The sequence below is a fragment of the Centrocercus urophasianus genome, unplaced genomic scaffold (genome assembly GCF_019232065.1).
Source record: "Centrocercus urophasianus isolate 14NV4802_14NV808 unplaced genomic scaffold, USGS_Curo_1.0 seq_32, whole genome shotgun sequence".
NCBI lineage: Eukaryota > Metazoa > Chordata > Aves > Galliformes > Phasianidae > Centrocercus > Centrocercus urophasianus.
This window is the reverse complement of record NW_024884889.1, coordinates 6534506-6548710: the sequence shown is the minus strand read 5'-3', so window position 1 is coordinate 6548710 and position 14205 is coordinate 6534506.

Genomic DNA, 14205 nt, shown 5'->3' with positions numbered 1-14205 from the left:
TTTTTTCCCCTAAAAAATGGCCACGTTAGCATTTCTCTATTTTTCTTCAAAAAAGAAAAAAAATTGTTTTAGTTTTATGTGGTATACAGATTTCTTGATGAAATACACATAGAACATCCTGCTTTTGATAAAATAATGAGCGAGTCTCATTAACATGATTAAATTAAGTGCCTGCAAAATCTTTCTCAGCACACTGCAAAAAATAGCTTTATATTCAATCTTTTCAATACTAATGGATAACTGCACTGTTATATAACCAAGCACTGACGGATTGGAAAGCAACACCTTCTAATACCTTGCATGCAGTATGTGTATTTTCTGATACGGCCACAGATATAAATACAGGTATATTTGGAAACGAATGAAAATCAAATCCTTGGGACTTCAATTCAGAAATATTTGTTCTTGCAGTTCCCAAGCTTTAGTCTCTGCTTAATACAGCCTGAGAGATTATGTATGGGACCAAAAACCTTATCGAAAAGCAACCTAGAATCACATCCCTAAATCAAGTCCTCTAAACAGGAACGTGTTAACAACACGTCTAGAGACAAATACGCAGCCCTACCCCAACTCTGCACAACCAATGCTGTGCACCATTCAGCTCACTAAAAGGTTGAGGATGAACAACAGTTACTGGCCACGGTGCCTAATGGAAAGCACATGGTTAACGTAGTGCAATGAGGGTGATAAAGGTATCCAAACAAGCTGGATCAAAAACTCAAGTTGGAGATAGGAAACTTGAACAGTGTTAAACACCAGGTTTGAAATGTGACTGCTGTTCACTTGCTGGCTGTTCAGTTATCTTATTAAAAACAGTCAAGCCCATCTTGTGGAGGCTGACTGAGTCAATAGGAAACTGCTTGAAATACAGCTACCCAAAAACTAAGATATCCATAGGTTCTCCAGAAAAGGTTTAGAATCAGAAAGTCTTTTTAATTGTTGCTAATAAGGAAAAGGAGACAAGATCAAACAGATGAGCAGTTGAATACTTGAATTAGTTTTTTAGGTTCAGATTCTGAATGAAAACAAAATATTTCGATTTTAGCTGTCATCTTGACACTCTTTCTTCCCCAAGACTTCAATTACTACAAAATCAGATTTTTTATTGACAAAAATAAATATTCATTTTGACACGACACTTTTGTTAGTGTCACTAAGTAAAACGTTGGGAAAATCCTAACCTGTTCAGCCTGCTTTGAAAAATAGAATTTTCCTGAAAGAAAACTCTTCTGTCTCCTATTTAATTCACTATTTAAAAGAAAGTAAAAAATTGTAAACATTCAATACACATAAACGCACATAAAATTCAATATATAGAAATATAAACTCCATATAATTGATTTTGTTGCAAAAAGCATGTAAAACAACCAAACTGGTCACTGAGATTGAAGGATGCAATGCTGTAATACTGTGTCTTTGCTTGTACTGAGGAAACCCTTGTCTTCTCCCAGCATATTTGCTGCAAAAAGGTCCTGGGTTGGGATCAGCCTTACAGCCCAGGCTTGGGATGCATCGTGCCCCCACGCACATGGGCACTTACCAGAACAGAGCTGATCCCTCCTCTGCAGCTCCTGTGTGCTGGTTGTACTGGTTTGTATCCCTAGGACTGCGAGGAACAGGATCTCTTTCCCATTTAAAGGCAGGTGTCTGACAGAGGAGGATGGCATACTGCTAGGGATAACTTGAGGGTTTGCTTGCTAATTCTGCTCTTGCTTTATACAGAGCGCAGAATTTCACCGACAAATTATTTACAGGCCTTGGGTTCTATTTTGGCAAGGCTTTTCTTTCAGATTTTGGAGTACCTCTTGTTTAAACTGCTTGAACAGAAGCCCTGCTCCCATTCCAAAACATTCTCTGTTTGTTCAGATTTTCCACTGCATATTTCTGTCCTTTGTGATAGAACACACAGCCATTATTTATCATCACATCCTTGCACAAAAATGCCTGAGAGAAATTATGACCATGTCCTCAGCATGTGTATAACTGAATTTAATATGAGAACAAAAACAACTTTTGACATTTGACTCTTCTGCACTGTAATTTATGAGGCTCTCGATTTGATACGTATATATATTTAAAAAAAAAAAAAAAAAACATTTAAATTTGCTTCTGCAGGTCATAACTAGAAGCAAAACTTCACACTGTTACTATGAAGTTATCCATGTCAGCTAGAAATGAATGCTGTACAATTATTTTACTTGTGAGAACAGAGCAATATGTGGATGGCATAGACAGATGGACATGTCAAAAATATCAGTTACAAGCTCCAGAGAACATAAAGAACAAGCAAATAAAATTAGGTACAAAAGCTACACGCCACTGGCAATTACTACAAACAGAAAGTGTCCCTAAACAGAACAGTTTTAGGTGTAAAACCAGGTAAGATTTTTTTTCAACATTTTTTTCTAACAATGCTACAGCAATACTTTTTGTTTGACTTAGCAAATGTGCTTTGCTGACTCACTAACAGTCTGACGAGCGTTGCTGACTCACTGACATCAGTGGCTTATTTCTTTACTGTGATAACAAGCAAATGTGAGCACTACTCAAACATTAACTGCAAGAACAGCATAGCCATCAGAGAAAGTTTGAGTTCATCTCTATAATAGCCTATTTTTTAAATTAGCAGTTAACAGGGAGTGTCTCACCTCATTGCTAAGTAACGCTTAATGGAGTTTCTTATATTGAACTAATTATTTTTACAGTGTATGGTAATAAAATTGCACCTTATTGCATTTCTCATAGCTAACACACTTGCTTTTAAATCATATTTGGATAAGTATTGAGCAGAAATTAATTTAAATGAGCAGGATTCGACAAACAGTAATTTTTAATGCACCCACCTTGAACTTCGGATGTACTGAGATAACTCAGAACATTCAGGTAGACAAGCCCAAAGGCCATCCTTATCCTCACTGATACGTGCATGCTATCTCTTACTCATTCTTTTATCAACCTTTCTTCTAATTGCTTTCTTTGTATTTCTCCACAGTCCCTTCCACGAACCCTCCCTTATTTTCCCCCCCTCTATCTCGTCTGTTTTTCTGCTTCAGTTCAGCCTTAAATTCTCAAGCTCATCAGTATACCATCAGTATACCTGCACTATATAATCAGCCAAGCAGATACAAAACAGTTAACTCCCTTACTGGGGTGCCCAACCCATTACAGCACATGACTCTGCAGGCAGTAATTCTCCAAATAAGCTGATGGCTCCCATCCCAGTATTTAGAAGTTAGCAAACATGGCTACAGCAACCGATGCCATGGTAAGGAGTCAGTTTTTCAATATCCAGACAGTTGAAAGACCTGCCAAAAAGCAGAACTAAGTAACAGTTAAAAGAAGCAAGGGGTCTGGAAACAGCAGCACCTGCCATCTTATTGAATTCCTGTAATGGTGATGGTTCTAGTACAGCCTTCTAGCACAACCATTCTAGTCCTAGTCTAGACCATTCTAGTACAATCTCCATCCATTATGTGAACTCACTTTTAATATGCAGCCTGAATCTTATTACTGTGTTTTTTAAATAATAATAAGTGAGGGATATGTTCATAGCAAGCATGCTGTAATTTATATATTCATAAATTTATCATTTATGTAATTTACGTACAGAAAAATACTGTCAATTAATTAGTAATATTGCCATTTATTCCGTATATGCTAATTTAAAGCAAGGAAGACTATATTCACATAAGTCTTCTTGAAGAAATGGTGCTGTGGCTTAATTTTATTATGTGACAGCTGTAAAAAACTAAAAATATAATTGAAACAAATGATTTACGTTCCACTACATTAACACAAAACTCTGAAGTTAATATCTTACAAAGGCTGTATTTACTTAGTTTGGCCTATGCAGTTACTCATGTTATCAGTAACAGGAACAATAACTGGAATGAAACTGTAGACGCAGTACTTCCATAAGTCATTTCTTGACCCTTGCACTTTATTTGATTGAGTCAAACCAAATAATTTCTGCCTGTTAAAGAACTAGATTTTCATTAAAATGGATCTATTCTTTTTCTTTCAGTTTGCTTATTGCCTTCGCTGATTTTCTAAGGCTTTATTGGGTTGAGTGCTTTATCTACAGGGTCAAGTGCACAGGCCAGTTTCAGAAGTCAGCAACAGCTCTGACAGCAGTGTCAGTGTGTGAGGGGGGGATGCCTCTGCAGAAACACTAGGAACCCACATTAAATACAAGTACTGTCACACAGGGTATTTCCACTTCATTGCCAGCCTACTCCCCAGCAACAGAACAAGCATGTTGGTATGTAAAATATGTGTCTGCTTTGTATTTCTACCCGTCCCATGTTCTCATTTTTCTATCATTTCATTTTATGATTCCTATCAAAAAGCTAGAAACACACCAATTTCTTTTTACTATCAATTAGCAACCTAGACTAGAAAATCGCATGTAGAGCTTTTAAAAAGAGCAAAAAGGAGGAAAAGACTTACAGTGATGGATTTCCTTCTCTCCATCTCCCACATAATTCTTATTCTAATCTCAGTTCTGCCTTTGTCTAACATCTGAAGTTTAAAAGCCTTGCTTCAAGAAATGCTGATTTTTTTCTAATTCTCAGCCTCACATTTCTCTTTCATCTTTTCTATGGCCATGTAATAACATACATTTACCCCTCACTAGTTACTTCCTCATTTTTTCAGTCATCTCACCCAAGTCAACTAATATTTTTGTGGAGGAACTTGCTACAGAGCTGGTGAAATCCAAGTGAAATCCACACCGGTCTATCAGATCTGCTTTCTTAAGTTCCCAGTGGGGACAGAATTTAATTGAGAAAACAAAATACTGGAGAATCCAGTCATTAAACTATTTCCCTCCAATTTTACTGAAAAAGATATTAAAGGAGCATTATACAAACACTGAAAACCAGTTCTGGCTCTGACTCTGTTTCCCCTTCTCCAACGAGCAATAAATTGTGAGGCACATTATTTCTTATACATTTCTGAAGTGTTTTTATAAGTGCAGCTCAATATAATTTTTTTTAAACATCCTTTCAGGACTCATCTTGAACTTCCCTATTTTTTCCAAATCAATTCAATTTCCAAAGCCATCAAAATTGATCACAAACATCCGTTTCGCTGGTCTTCAGTAAGATGTCAGCAGCTGTATCTCAAATGGGGGTAATTTTAGCAGTTTCTGTTGAAGCACTCAATAACAGTGAAGGCTGGCCCAATTTCTCTACAAAGGTATCAACCTTCCTCTTTATTTTGTTACCACAAACACTTCTTCCCACACTTCCCCATTTATTTTCCTCATATCTATCCAGCTCCCTACGGTCTGCTTTCATTGATGACATTCACACGGGAAAGTCAGGTTCATTATGATGCTTTGTTTTGCTGAACTGGCAGGCAGCTCCCTGAAAAACACAAATAGCATTTGTACACACTAAAACATCAGTCATTTTATTAGCTACGTGTTAATTAGAATGGATAATTAAATAATTACATTTTCCCTGTCGTTTGATGATGCCAAATACACTGGTTGCTTTTGAGTTCATTCTTTTTTTTTTTTTTCCTTTTGTTTTTCTCTTTAACCACTTCTCTTTCCTGAAACATTTAATGGCATTCCTTCTTCCTATGGTGAAACAGGGTAATTAATGCAGTTAGGAAAACCTGATGAGTTTGTTTTCTGGCTCTGCAGGATGATTTTAAAGTCTGAAAGAAAACTGAGCTTTAAAGGTGGCTTAGGCACTTGGAGATTTATAGAAAATAATTGCACATCATCTTGGTCATGAAATTAAGGACTTACTAAGCCCGTATTTTTATACAAGAATTCATAGAGCTGAACAAATGCATTAGCTTTCCACAATGTTACCTCCATTAAAAGAAATGTGAGCACGTGGAACTCATTCATTCACAACTTTTAGCACTCAATCCCAGTTTGCTGAGTAGTTTCAGTTTTAAGTGCTCGAAAGTGAAGGTGTCAGTCTTTCAGACACAACACAGAAACAGTTCAGAGGTTAACTCTCTGTGTTCCTTGTAGGTATCTGACCAGACTTTGTCCGTATGTAAAGCTTTCACAAAGTACTGGGAAAGGCTTCAATATAGGGAATAGGCTTATTTTTAACAAATATTACACTCTCTGTTCATGACAAACATAGGAAGAATATTTTGGTCTTTCATAGAGCACGTCCCCATTGAAATGAGAAGACAGACAAGGTATTTTCTCAGTGGACACTGTAGAAATAGATGAACACTGTGGTTTAATAACTTATGATAATGCATTGTGATTTTTAATATTAAAGCAAATTACACCATTATGGTCAGCTGTATATTTTTGCTATTAAAATTGTCCTAATTTAGAACAAACGAATACGAAGTCACATATTTCTAGACCATTTTTTAGTGTTTGGGACTCTTCTCACCCACAGTTATCAATAAGAGTGAAACAATATCTCAACACCAGCAGATAGCTCTGCTTATACCCAAGCATAAAGATGTGGAAACCAAGTAAACAGGTATGGCAAGCAGCAATGGAGCAAAACGGGATACATTAGATGGCTGAAGAGGTTAAATTCCAACAACTTCCACTGACTTCACAACTTTTAAAAGCATTACCAACCATCATCAAAATCTCTGCCTTTTTCTTTTAGGTATGGCTATTCTGATCAATGTTTTCCTGTCATGCCTAATGTCTAAGATCTATGATCAATATTTAACTACTAAGTGATGTCAAAATATCCCTTAAATAAATGAATACATAAATATACATTCCGCTATAGGAAATATATCAGCTTAATTTCTGACTCACAGGGTATTGTATCAAAAAATCTTAACAGCTGTAGAAAACTTGGAGAAATTAGGATGCTTCTTTAATTGCACTTAACTACTGTCTATTAAGAAGTTCAGGAAAGATTCATCACCTTTACTGACATACGGGATAAAGAAAGAATTGGACTCTGCACATGGGAACAGCTGTCAGTTTTGAATTCATTTCTAAATTCAGGCAGATGCCTAAGTGTTACCTGTTGCACAGGAAAAGCAGGCACACAGACTGTCAATAACATTATTCACAAAACACACAGATGTAATCTCAGCTCTGACTGGAATAAATGATTTTTAACTTATTCAATAAGATGGGTAAGCCTCAATACCTCAAAAACACATGTATTTTGAAACAGTAGAATAATCAGAACATTAAAATTTGATAGATTGGAAATCCACTTTATTTAACAAGTAGCTAACACAGTTGGAGACGACTGATGCTTTAGTGTGTGTAAATGCTATTTGTGCTTTCACAGTTCTGACAGTGAACAAAATCTGTCTCTTAGAAATCAAAAATATTCAGAATAATTCACAAAGCAATCAGAAAGATCCTTCAAAAGGATCACTGCTCATGTAACTGCACCTGCACAGGATGGTTTCTTAGTGATATAACCAACAGTCACCGTTTATATCAGCGTGGATCTGAATTTTGAAATTCTTACTCATACCTTCACTGAGCTGGGTTTCTTACAGTAATCTTGATTACAATTTCGTTAATATTTTACTAGGGCTTGAATTCAACATGTTTTACAACAGACATCCTTCAGTCTTGACTGCGCAGGCGGCACTGTTCTAACACCTGTGCTTCATCCTGCCTGCACATTGCCCGCATCCTGTAGGCAGCTACAGGAAAGAAGTTCTTGAGCTCTGTGCCTCCTCCTTGCACTTTCACCATTTGCCCCTGGCAGCCTGCAGCCTGCTGCACCTGTCGGGAGGAAGGTAGCAACCACAAAGCCGCAGGGAAACAAGGTGCATTAAACCCAGCTGAACGTGACTCGGCCCAAGATCTTGAATGGCTTTTTTAAACTGTGATGATTTTGAGGAAACCCCAATGGAACATAAGCAACAAATTCCTGGCGATCAGTAAGTGCCAGCTTTCCTCTATTTATTGTGAACTGGTTTGATTTCTTGATCTGCTTCCGATGTCCCACAACTTCTCTGTACAAATGTACTCCTTGGTTTTCAGATTTCTGGAGATGCTGCTTTTAGACTTAAATCCTGTGAGAATCCTTCAGAGTTCCACTGACTTCACAATCTCCTGACCAACTACTGGTTGGGGCTTCACCTCATGCAAACTCTCCACTATGCACAAAGTAGTTTGTGTATATACTCAAGTTTTACTGAGAAGAAAATCTATGCTGTCCTGCTGCTATTTGTTGTTTTAATAAGCATTTGTTTACTATGCTAAAATACATATGCATTGCATAGAGTATATATAAAAAATAGGATACAGATATATAACAGTAAATAGAATCCAGCTAAGCACAGCATTACTTCAGTAACAGCTCTCCTGACAGTGACAGCAAACTGTAAACGTCTCCTGGAGCAGCTGTATGGACTGCGTGCTAAAAGGGCTTGAATTTGCATTCTTGCATGAGCCAACGGTATTGTTCCCCTACCTGCTGAAGTTACTCAACCAGTCTGACCAGGATCAAGTATCCTTCTGACGAAAGACATAATTACTCTATGGGAGCAGTCCTTTTCCAGAGCCAGCAGAGCCAACGTTTACACTTTTCCCTAGGTGAAGCAGTAACAGTTCATGGAGCTGCCCTTCACAAACCTGGAAGTAGCTTTCATCTTACTGGCTTTTGTCATTTTCTCCTTGTTCACCTTGGCATCTATCTACAGTGACCCCCATGGCAAGAAAGAAGGTAAATGAAATAATCTGAATTGAATACAGTACTTTGCATTCTTTTATTTTTTTACTAATAGTTGATTTACATAGGTTTTGCGTTTGATCTTGATGGTAGACTTATAGTACACAACACTTGACCTTTAGGAATACTGTCCAAAGTGCAGAATGCAATGAGGAAAGCTATTGATAAAAGCCACAAACACATAAATTGTGCTAAGGTATAAGACCAAGAACTGTTACAGCTCTGTATGCTGACCAAGCCATGCCAGACAGCTGAGAGCAGTTCTGTAAGAAACCTCTCAATGAATAAGTGCTTGTTTTCTGCAAGGGAAGACTTTTTTCCTAGCAACAGCTCTGCTTCATGTTCTGAGGTGCTATAAAACATTCAGGCTGGCGTAACTGGGGATGTTCTCGTAATGAAGGTAAATGTTTGTTTTTAATAGTCTGAGGCCAAGTCTTCACTCTCTTTGTAAGAGCAAAAACGCTCGTAGGGGTTGCCTCTCTCCCATTCAAAAGCTTTTCAAATCCAAGGGGAAAAACCACCCCAATCCCATGCTAGACCTCCAAAGGAGCATTAACATAAACTTACACCATCAGCAGGGAATCCTTGTAGCAGGCCTAGTGCTATCACAGTCATCATCATGCCTCTAACCCCTTGCTGGCAGGAAGCCTTGCTGGGCACTGGTGCAGAGTGGGAATAGCGGGTGCTGGCAAGCACCAACAGAGCACAGCCTCTCCCCTTCTGCCTGTGGGATGGCTCACCCCTGCCCCACCGAAAGCAAGGGGAAGGAAAGGAAGAAGTGACTGAAGCAAGACATCCAGCAGTATAGCTGCTGATTTCTGCTGTGTCTGGTGATAACTTACCCTGCATTGGTTTGGTTTCTGCCTGTAACAGATCTATTGCCGGGCGACACTGCTGTTCTTAACGTGTTGTCATAAAACTTCAAGCTGCTTAATAATTTGTGAAAAACTGGGAATCCACAAGAAAGGCAAAAAGCGTCACCATGTTTGCAGCCTGCATTCCAATTTACTTTTCTTCCTCAACCTTCTGCTGCCTTGGATTTCACTTAATTTCTGTACAGAAGGGGAAAGTGTCAGAAAACAAATCTGCAGATAAAATCTGGTTGTCATGAGAACTGACCTCACTTAGACAGAATGCACGCAAACAGTTTCTCCTTAGAGACGTCAGTTGCAGGAACACGGCAAGAACAGCATCTCCTCGCGCTCCAACAAGGACCAGAGAGATGTGATACAAGGTGTGCAATCCCCACGGCAACAAGGAAATACTTGCAGGGCCATTTTGCACATGCATCAAATTGAAAACTAGACACTGGTTCACATCTTTATAATTAATACGTGTCTTATAGAAATAGAAAGGGATTGTTTGATTTTAAACTTATGCCTGCAAAGTGGATTATGCAAAGACAAGGCCTTGCCCTCAGCTTCCACAGCAATCTACTACAGGGACAGAGTGCAAATACCTCTGGCACTATTATGTTTGTTTGTGTCAGAACTGCAGAACTTTTCGCTTGTCCTCTTTTCATCCCCACACCTATGCTTTCAGATGGCAAACAGAAATTAGAACTTCTGCTGAGCAGTGTGTTAGAACAGAGTCCTGCTGTGACAGCTCCTGGGTGCCAAATGTCTTGCTGACCAAGGGCGCTCAGCAGGGTCAGTTCCCATAATCCAGGTTAGAGCTATGCTCAAAGCATCTTGTATCCAGGGCCCTTGGACAGCACTGCAGTGAGAGCAATTCATGCATACTCTGCCAGTGCAATAACCCTTTAGTTCAGGCAGGGTCCTCCTGCAGTTCTAGCATCTGACTACCATGTTTATATCTTGCACGATGTTTGTTTTTCCTGCAGTGAAGACCATAGCACACATATTTCAATTCTTTGCTTACAATAAGTGAGGAACAGAAATATTGTAAGGTATTTCTTAAGCTTCTAGCACAACTGTTATAGGAAACTTTCCTAAAAAACAATCTGGCCCTGTTTTACAGTATTTCATCCTGGCATTGTACAGTAGAGCATCTCACAATGAGAAATTCTCATATTTGCTGATTCTAATAAGCAACAAAGAAAGTACAGAGTAATTGACTGTTCCAAATAGTACTAGGAAATGCTTCAACTGTATTATTCTTTCCCCGGACAACAGATCTCAGTGCACCACAGAACTTTCAATGACTTGATGGGAACCAATGTCTTACACAGAGGTGTGGCAACGTAAAGCTGTACTTCAGTATGAAGCAGTAGCTTACACCAGCTTAAAATTTGCCTTTTCAATGGAGGAGAGAGCAGAGGTGCACAGTAAACTGGGGCAAACTTGAAATATAAATAAATGTAGCTGGAAAGTAAGGGAAGGCATGAATACCTTCTGTTCAAAGACAGTTACCTTCCATCAGAAAAAGGAGGTTCTGTGAGATTATCCTATCACAGTAGTCCATGAAAACATAAACATAACACCTTCCTTCAAAAGCCCGTTTGTAAGTGAAAAAGGTAAGCAGATGGCTTTGAGCTGTGCGGGCTCCCCAGTTCTGAAAGAAAAATGAGAATCCAGCAAGATAAATTCCCAGTAACGCGACAAATGATACACTTGAAGAAGGACACTGAATAAGTATGGTATAAAAACACATACATTGAAGATGGACACTAATGAAAAATGCCAAAGTGCCTCCCTAGAAGTGTCGCAAGGAAATTCCTGTAGTTGAAACCTGTCCACTGCCTGCTTTGTTGTCAAAAGATTCCTATTTCCAAATCCTAAGGCTAAGGAGCATGGAACAACAAAATGCAATTTAAAAGAAAGCATGTATCATTATCTTTACACTAAGTATCACAGCAGCTTCTGGAAGTACTTCAAAAGCCTACAGAAAACTTACTGCAAGATCAAGGATCTACTCATTACATGTTCAGAAAAGCATTTTTGTCAACATTACATTTTGTTCTTTGCAATTAGAAGTCCCCAGGTTAACATCTGGCAAAACCAGAGATACAGGACATAGATTAGAATGCTAGCAGCCTGGAGATCTGTCACAGCTCTGACATCCTGAAGGAGCTTGCAGCATGTTTTTCCAGCTGCCCCTTCAGAAATGGCTAAAGCCACATCATTTTCATGCCCCACTGTTGCTCTCTTCCATAAGCAGGACCTGTGATAAAGTAGCTCTCTGCTTCACTTTGGTTCTCTCACACACAGGTAAGCTTTGACTTCAATTCCTTTAACTATTTGCCCTGTATCCCTTTCATGAACCAAACCACAACATGCTTTACAGAGGTTTGTTTTAAGAAATATAAAAGATAACAGATTTATCGCAGAAAGGTAAAAGGAAGCAAGGCACATTAATAGCTTACGATGCATTTGCCACCAAACAGACAGTCAGAAGAGTACAGTTTCAAGTAGAGTTCATGCAATAAATCTTCCACTGGAGGGAGTTCTCTAGTCATCACGAGCCACCAGCTGTGCTGCTTACAGAAGAATTATGTCACAAAGACCAGAAACAACACATGGTTTCCTGGAAGCCTTTATCTCAGCAGTGTCTTTTACAACAGAAATTCCAAGCCTGAAGATTAAAACAAACGCCTGTCTCGCCATTCAGTTCTCCATAGTGTGACAATCTACTCCAAATAGAGATGTGTGCAGAGGAGTTACTGACTTAGGAGATTTTTGCTTTGTTGAAACCTGATTTCATACACCCAAATTGAATTTCAGAGGAATAAAATAACCATTTAGCTCCATTCACACAGCGCAATCCAAATGACAGGACAGTAAAGAAGATGCTAGCAAGAAATACTCCCCATCCCTTAGCATCAGTTTCTCCTTAACTACAAATGTACATTATTTACTTCCATAAAGAAAAGCAATCATACATGTAAACCCCAAAATGGGTTTTTATACTAAACTGTGAATTTTATCAGTTGCTTAAATGAAAATAACTGACATTCCTCAAAACACCTGATGTCATTCAGGCAGCCAGATGACTTGTGCCTGCAGACAGGGCATTGGAGCATGCCAACAGTACACACTGCACATGTGCCACGTACAAGGGACTGACTGATTCTCTGTGCTCTAAGTGCACGCTCACGTGGAGTGCGAGATGCAAGGTGGGATCTTCATCAGCAAGTCAACAAAAAAAGCACATGAGAATGCAACTGCTTATTTTTAATACATTTTTGAACCCTGATATTTAAGAACAATGACTACAAGCGTCCCGTTTTTATCATTTGCTAGATTTGAAGATTCCTCTGTAAATCTCTATGATTTGAGTACTAATGTACTGGGCAGTGGTAAGTCTAATGGCAACTACAACAAAGGATTTGTTATTTTTCTGAAACGTTTAGGACACATTGAACTTTCCTAATACATAACATATTGAAAATATTAAATATGTCCACTATTTCTCTTATAAGAATTTCTCTTGATTAACAACTGCTGGTAAGCCTTGCAAGGTCATAAAGTTACAAGGAAAACGGCAGGCACGCTCCCTTCTCTCTCTCTTGTAAAAACAAAGGCTCAAGCAAGCTCAGTGATCACACATTTACAAAGAACAGATTATTTCTGGAATAGCAACATGAGCCAAATCTGCCAAAGTCCAACCAAAGGGAACAATTAACACTGTACATCAGCTACTGCTTTAAAAAATGAAGAGACTGAGGGACACAGTAATACACAATGTAATAATAAGAGTAAAATTGAGAGAATGGTTTTATGCCAATATTTAAATCTGATTTCACTGGAGAACAAAGTCACCAAGGAAAAAGGATTTAATGATGTAAACTGAATTCTCTTTACAATATACTAGGAACTAAGTTTCAAATAGAAAAACACTGCATTACCTGGTAAGGTTTACCACACACTTCCAGGGAAATATCACAGCTTCATCAATCCTCACTGTATGATACCTACAAAACTTACAAATTATGATTTCAGAAATAAAAAGACTTGGCTATACACTTGTTCTTACAGGGGAAATCAAAGATCTTAGCAATGCTGTCAGATCTGCAGAAGGAAACAAGGGGAAGTAATGTTTAACCTTCCCTCAGTGAGGAAGGAACTCTCTTCTCCATCTTGGTAATGACTCTTAGCCTTCTACCTTCACTTCAAAGTTCAGTATCTAATTCTTTCCAGGAGGAACAGGACTGTCAGAATTCATATTCTGACATTCTGGTTGTGGAGCTCAGGGACATGATTTAGCAGAGGGCTGTCAGAGTTAGGGTAGGACAGTTAGGTTGTGGTTGGACTTGATTTTAAGGTCTTCAACCTCAGCAACTCTGTGATTCTATATGTGAAAGGCAAATATTTTCTAATAATAAACCAGTAGGATAGTACATTCTAGGAAGTTTTTGTTGTTGGTGGTCTGCCCAATGCGATGGCATAAATAATTATGTCAAAGACTGTCTTTTTCACAAGTCAGTAAAATAAAAACTTATGTGATTCAGGCTCAGAGAAAGAACTTCAAGTCTTAAAGGTAGAAAGAAAACATATATTGAAAACCAATATTACACCTAGAGGATGATTAAAATTAATGCAAGAGGACCTTTTCACAATTTAAAACAAACCATTTTAGAATGGTAGAGAAT